Source organism: Octodon degus, unplaced genomic scaffold (assembly GCF_000260255.1).
Source record: "Octodon degus isolate 3935 unplaced genomic scaffold, OctDeg1.0 scaffold00002, whole genome shotgun sequence".
Taxonomy (NCBI): Eukaryota; Metazoa; Chordata; class Mammalia; order Rodentia; family Octodontidae; genus Octodon; species Octodon degus.
The window spans coordinates 2,672,031-2,679,025 of NW_004524578.1; the positions used below are offsets into that span (position 1 = coordinate 2,672,031).

The window sequence follows — 6,995 nt, forward strand, 5'->3', positions numbered from 1 at the left end:
TGTGCAGCTGAGAAAAATGTGTATTCAGCTGTGTTTGGGTGGAACACTCTCCTACTAATCTTAATGAATGCAAATTATGTGCCATAGACATGAGCTAACAATAGCAATACCAAAAGAATGAAAATGGGGGAAGTAGAATTAAGGAAGACTGGAGAAGAGACTAAAAGAAAAAAATGAAAAAAAAAATATATATATATGTATCCACTCCCCAAGATAACTCTAAATTGCATGTGCTAACAAAGATTTTTTTAAAAAATAACAAAAAAAGACAGAGCTAAGCACAGTGTGATTACCACTGAAGTTTGGGGATGCGATCCTTAGTTGTTTGTATTTTTTTATATTTTAGGAAGGAGTCTACAGAGTGTTCAGGGTCTCACTACTAGATCGGACTCATACTGATCTGCCTGTTTCCAGCCTTCCAGAAAGAACTGGGATTACAGGTGTGCGCCACCACGCCCAGTCTTAATTGCTGTCTCAGCATACCCCAGGGGTGGGCCCCACAGGGCTGGCCAGGGGATCAAACCCGCAGCCCTTGTGCCTACTTGAGTTTTGAAGGATGAGGAGGAGTTTGCTAGGAAGGTTCCCTAGGAACAATAAAGGGAAAGGCTTAGATAGGAGCATGAAAGAAGTGATGTGGAGAGCGCAGGCCTTGTGGTGGCATGCTCCAGGCTATGGCTGTGGGTGGAGCATGTGCCTGGCGGCCCAGAGTCAGTGACCCTGGTATAGAGTGCTGTGCCTGTGTGCTGTCCCCACGTGAAGGAAGAGCCAGCAGAGGGTGGGGTGGCCTGAGTTGCCGCGTGTGGACAGCGCTCCCGCACCTTTCCATATCCTGGCAGGCCCATGGAGAGTAGGGAGCGTCGCTGCGCCACCCAGGAGGCTTCCGCTGTGGGCCGTGGCCCTGAGGAGCCGCGAACAGCAAGGCGGTGGCTGGCATGAGAGTTCCAGGAGTCCCAGAAGCGGCAGGGTTGGGTCCCTTCTTGGGCCTGGTGGGGAGCAGACAGGAGGGGAATTAGATGGGCCATGAGGCGCCATGTCTCAGGACTGCTGTCGTTTTGGGGAGGGAGGCAGCTGGGCACACGTAGCTATTTGCACTTTGCAGCTGTTTGTGGTGGCACTCAGGCGGGAACTGAGGTATCTGTGCATGCTTCTGCGTGGAGCCCCCAGTGGCTGCTTGATGTGAGACCAGCATTGGTCTAGGTGTGGCCAGTGGCTACATGCTGACCCCTCTCTGCACCCAGCGGGAAGAAGCAGCATCCCTTGCCCTCCCAGGGGCTTCTGCTGGGCATCTGCACTTGCACTGTTGTGCTTTCTTTGGTAGCGTCTTCCCCTGTCTTCATCTGTGGCAAACACTATTTTGCAGTGCTGGGAGTCAAATCCAGGGCCTTGTAATACAGGTTAAGTGCTCTACCACTGAGCTGTATCCCCTAGCACAATTTTAAGAAGAATGTCCCCAATTACCCTAAGCCCTGTACCCCTGTAGCAGCTTGCTGTTGTAGCAAAACAAGCTGGGAACGGGTCCTTGATAAATGTGTCTCATTTCCTGTAAGAGCAAAGGATAGCTGGAATGTTAATGGCCAGGGTTTCCGGTAGCTCTCTCCTTTCCCATGTGCTCAGCATGGAGCCGGACAACACACAGCCTCAAAGCATCTGGTATCTGTAGTCCCTGACCTCTGTGTACATGTTGGGGTGCCCTTGAAAACTGAGGGAGAATCGTGATCACTCATGACTTTGTTTTTCCGAATGTTTGCTTGCCCTGAGGAATCCTGGAGTCCTCGTCCTGCTTTGAGGTTTTAGGCTGCAGGCTCCATGCGAGCGCAGCTCCCCTCTTTATGAATGAGCTGTTTGCTCTTCCAGCTAGTTAATATCCTGTTTGTGATCTTTTTCCTTACAGTCTTGTGAATATTCAAGCATTGCTACCTCCCGTGGGAGCGAGCCGCCGCAGTGTCTCGGGAGTGTCCTGCAGAGCTGGTGAGAAGCATCTTGTGCCTGGAGATTCCTGGTGAGTAGGATGTGTCTCGGTCCCCAGGGTGCTTGGCCTGGCACGCCTGTCCTGTAGGAGTCTCACTAAGGTGCTCAACAGGAGCTATGAGAGGAGGGACAGCACACTCATCTTCTACCAGAAGCTTCGGTGCAGTTAGCACTCATTTTCAAATCATTCTTTTTTCGCAGATTTACACATGCGGCTGTCCCTTTGTATCTGTAGGGATTTGTCTCCAAGGATCCCTGCAGATACCAAAGTCTGGTGGTGCCAAGTTCCTTGGATAAAATGGAATAGTATTTGCATAGAACCTTCCGTTGCCTTCAAATCCTCTCTAGGTGACTTAATAATACTTCATCTAATGGAAATGCTATGAAAATAGCCATTATACTACATTAGTGGACAAAACCACAAGGAAAACCTGTGTATGTATTCAGTATGGGTGCAGCCATTGTAGCCCTAATGACACAGCATATAAATGAGTCATGAGGTGAACAGCGCTTAAACAGTGAGTCCTGGAGAAGACTCAGGATCTGTGACCTACAGGAGGTGCGACAGTGGTGTCTGCCCACACATTGTGACATAGTGTGAATTCCACGTGTGCTCAGTGTGTGGTGACTTTTTTGAAGTGGGATCTTACCATGTAGTTCAGGTTGGCCTCAAACTCATGATGATCCTCCTGCCTCAGCCTCCCAAGCGCCAGGATTACAGATGTATGCCACCACATCCAGCTGTGGTGACATTTTGGAACTTGCTGGAGTTAAAAATATTCCCATCCATGGTTGGTTGAATCCATGTTCGTGGCGCCTATAGATGCAGAGACCCAAATGTCTCTAGAGAAGAAAGATAAGGAAAGAGAATGGGTGTTGCTGAGGACAAATGGCCAGACAGTAGACATGTTTTTTCTATGACTCTCTTGATCCTGTCCATGGGAGCTACCTGTTCCCATTCATCTGTTGCCCCAGGGCCTTTTGTCCTCTGTGCTGCAGGCCCAGTGTCCCTTTCTGGCACTGTGGTGATGGGGCCCAGGGCTCTAGGTGATCAGCTCTTCCTGGAAGCCCACTCTCCATGGCAGCTCCTTCAATCACAGACACATACCATGTCGGAACATCCTGGCCCAGAAGTGACTGCATAAGATTATAATGAGCTGAAAAATTCCTGCTGCTGAGACATTGTAGCTGTTATACATCATGGTGTACTGTTGCTCATGTATTGATGATGATGCTAGTGTGAAGAATCTGTTCTACTGCCAGTCACGTAAAAATATAGTACATAATTATTCACATTGCAGAGCAACTTGGGAAAGGTAATTGTTATGGTTTGGATCTGGACTGTGCCCCAAAGGCTCATGTGTTAAAGGCTTGATCCTCAACTTGACTATTGGGATGTGATGGAACATTTGAGAGGTGGAGCCTAGTGGGAGGAAGTGAGGTCATGGGGGCGTGGCCTTGCAGGGGATTATGGGAACTCATCCCTCTTCCTTCCTCTCTCTCCTGCACATCCTGGCCATGATCTGAGCGGCTTTACTCCAGTACATACCCCTGTCATCCATGAGATGCTATCTTCTCACAGGCCCAGAAACAATGGGCCAACTGACCATGGATGGAAATCTTCAAAAGTCTGAGTCAAAATAAACCTTGCAACTTTATAAGCTGATCATTACAGATTTTTTTGTGTGTGGTAACAGAAAGCTAACAACAATAAATGACTATTACTGATGTATGTATTTACTATTTTACTGTATATATTTTTATGCTTTTTAGAATGTACTTCTTGTATTTATAAGAAAAATCAGTTGATTATAAAGCAGGGTACCCGTGAAGGTGGCAGGAGCCTCACGTCTCATGTGTACCCCATGTGGTGATCACACTGTCTTTTCCTCAGGCTGATTTAATCTTGTGGTGTTTCGTTCATCATGGCCCTGTAGCCGTATACAGTATCATGTTTATCTGATGCGCGCATACACACGCACACACGTACATACATGCATACTCGCACAGCGCCCCGTGCAGCCTAGGTGGATGCCGTCCCTGCGTGGTGTTCCCATAATGAAGCAGCAGCTGGGTGACCCGCTTCTCAGGATGCGTCTCCATCGTCAAGTGATGCTTTTAGAAGCAGCAGAGTCATTCTGCCCCCTTTGTACCACACACGGTGCTGAGAAAGCGGCAGTTGCCCCCCCTGATGTCACCACAGAAGGTCAGGGAGAAAGCTGAGGTTGCTTACACTCAAGAGTGGTGGAACTGGACTTTGGACTCTTGTCTTTAGACTTCCAGCCACAAATGTCGTGGTACCAGGGCATGTCCTGGCAGCTAAGATTGGCCTGTGTGTGGATTTGCCTATGTGGCCTTCTAAGCAGGCCAGTACTAGCTTGGCCATGCTGGGTGCTGCCCCTGCTTGCCTCTGTCATGACCCAGTGTCTCTACTCACTTTTTCAAAATTATTTTTATTTGGTCAGATTAATACATAGACATGTTAGAAGTTAGTGGGAAGATAGCAGACCGTGACACCCACTTTCCTATACAGTTCCTCTCCCTTCCCCCATAGTTCACCACTTCCGGCCTGTTTTTTGTTTTCTGGGACTTAACTCCACATTTATCAAAATAAGGCACTGATTGTGTGTGTGTGTGTGTGTGTGTGTGTGTGTGTGTTGCTGAGGATTCAACCCAAGAGCATTGTGCGTGATATGCAAGTGCTTACAAATGAGTTATACCTCTAGCCTACAGTCATATTTCTTGACCATGTATTGTGCTAAAGATGGTTTTAATGCACATATTCTCCTGTTTAGAGCTTTGCATTTGATCAGTATAGCTATATCGGCATTTTAGGTTAAATCCTTACATAGCATATGTTAGGAAAAGCCATATGAAGCAACAGTAACAAACATCCCCCAGATCCAAAATATAGTGATACTTTATCTTATTGTGCTTCATGGTATTGTGCTCTGCAGTTTTTAAGTTGAAGGTTTGTGGCAACTTCTCAATGAATAATTCTATCAGTGCCATTTTCCCCACAGCTCAGATTATTATCAGTATTTTTTAGCAATAATTTTAATTAGGAAGTATATGTTGCTTTTATTTTATTATGTTATTTTGTTTTGTCTTTTTGAGACAGGGTCTTACTATGTAGTTCAGGCTGGCCTTGAGCTCACTTTGTAGCCCAGGCCACCCTTGAATTCCCAAGGATCCTCTGCCTCAGCCTCCCAAGTGCTGAGATCGCAGGTGTGTGCCACCATGCCCGGCTTGTAGCATTTTTCACATGCAGTGTCCTCATGTACTTAACAGCTAGAGGACAGTGCAAGTGTGACTTTTATGTGCACTAGGATTCATACCGTTCCTATGGCTCACCACATTTTGATACTCACACTACTCCAGTAGTCGGAAGCTAAACCACCATGTCTGTGAGGCTCACCTGTACTTCGGTTTCTTCAGCGGACAAGGCCGTGGACTCCAGGCAGTGGGGTGGGGATGAATGGGCCTGTCTGGGTCACCTGGCCTGGGTGCTGAGGGGGTGCTGTGGGTTTGGGACACTTGGCTGTGGCTCCACGCTTGGTGTCTTCCGTGTTGTGGTCCCCTTCTCAGTGGCCCTTCCCCCAGAGAACAGCCCCGCCCTCCTCTGTGCTGCCAGGGCCCGACGCTCCCCGCTGTGCTGGAGCCTGCCTCTGCTTCATCCTTGTTCTGTGCCGTGGTCTCCATTCTTTGCTATTTCTGGGTGTTGTATGTTGCGATGGTGGGTGGAGATGGAAAGGGATGTCTCCTCCTCCATCCGTTGGGGCTCTTACCTTTGTGCCCTCCAGTGCTTTGTCCGATGTGACTGTCGGATGCAGATTTTCCGTTTGTGCCTTGTTGTCTGTGTTGCTCTTTCAGTGATCCCTGACCCTTCCTGAGCCTGGTCACCTTCACCCTCGAGTCACCCCCTCTCCAGGCTGGGAAGGCGCTCTGTACTTGCCTGTGCTCAGGCTTAGAGGGCATGGGTCTGGTGTCTCAGTATGAAATAGGATGTCTTTGTTGGGTGCGGGGGTGCATGCTCGTAATCTCAGCACTCAGGAAGCTGAGGCAGGACTATTGCAAGTTTGAGGCCAGCCTGGGCTACATAGTGAGACCCTATCTTAAAAATAAATAAATAAAAGGACATTGTGTTAAAAAATAGAGGTAAATTTGCATAATATAAAATTAACCATCTTAAAATCATTTAAAAAACTGATAGGTAAAAAGTAAAGGATATCTATGGTAGTGAGGATACATGGTGCAGTGTTCGAACCTGTGTCTTCCAACAGTTGTCATTTCTTTATGGGGAGAGTACACAAAAATGTTTCTGAGCTTCTTGAAGTAGACTGGTCTTTGTCATTGCCTGTACTCACCCTGCTGTGCCGAAGCACTTCTGCCTGCCAGGCTGCAACTTGGTACCTACTTTCCAGTGTTTCCCACCCCTCCCTTCTCCCACCTCTCGCCTATCCAACCACCATTCTCCTCTCAGCATCTGAGATCAGCTCTTGTAGATTCCACTTTTTTTTTTTTTTTGTGGTACCGGGGCTAGAGCTCAGGGCCTTTTGTTTCCCTGGCAGGTGCTTATGCCACTGAACATTCTCCCAGGCTCTAGATTCCACTTCAGAGGGAGGCCAGTCCACACTGCTTTCTGTTGGCTTATTTCTTAGTGTGAAGATCTCCGGTTCCATCTCTGTTGTTACATATGACAGGACATCATTTTTGTTCTGTGCTGTACTTTTTATTTTTTTTTATTTTAGGGAAGGGTCTACAGGGTGTTGGGTCTCACTACTAGATTTGACTTGTAGTGATCCACCTGTTTACAGCCTCCAAAGAGCTGGAATTACAGGCACGTGCCACCACGCCCAGTCTTAATTGTCATCTGTGTGCCCCGGGGGCAGGGCTGACCTGGAAGGCCTGGGGATTGAACCCCTAGCTCCTGCACCTGCTTGCAGGTGCTTTAATCTGCCGAGCTATTTGGCTGGCCCTAAGTTGTGTGGTATTCTGTGGGGGTTATGTGTGCCTTGCTTTCTGAG

General features: G+C 48.0%; 1 protein-coding gene across 2 annotated transcripts in view; it reads left to right on the plus strand.

The window, feature by feature from the left end:
* Positions 1-6,995, plus strand: part of Apba2 (amyloid beta precursor protein binding family A member 2) — a 232,344-nt gene that overhangs the window by 48,084 nt on the left and 177,265 nt on the right. For both annotated transcript variants that reach the window (XM_004623237.3, XM_023709820.1), the window contains one exon: positions 1,892-1,999. The gene's annotated coding sequence lies outside the window, so the exon portion shown is untranslated. The remainder of the gene's footprint in view (positions 1-1,891; positions 2,000-6,995) is intronic.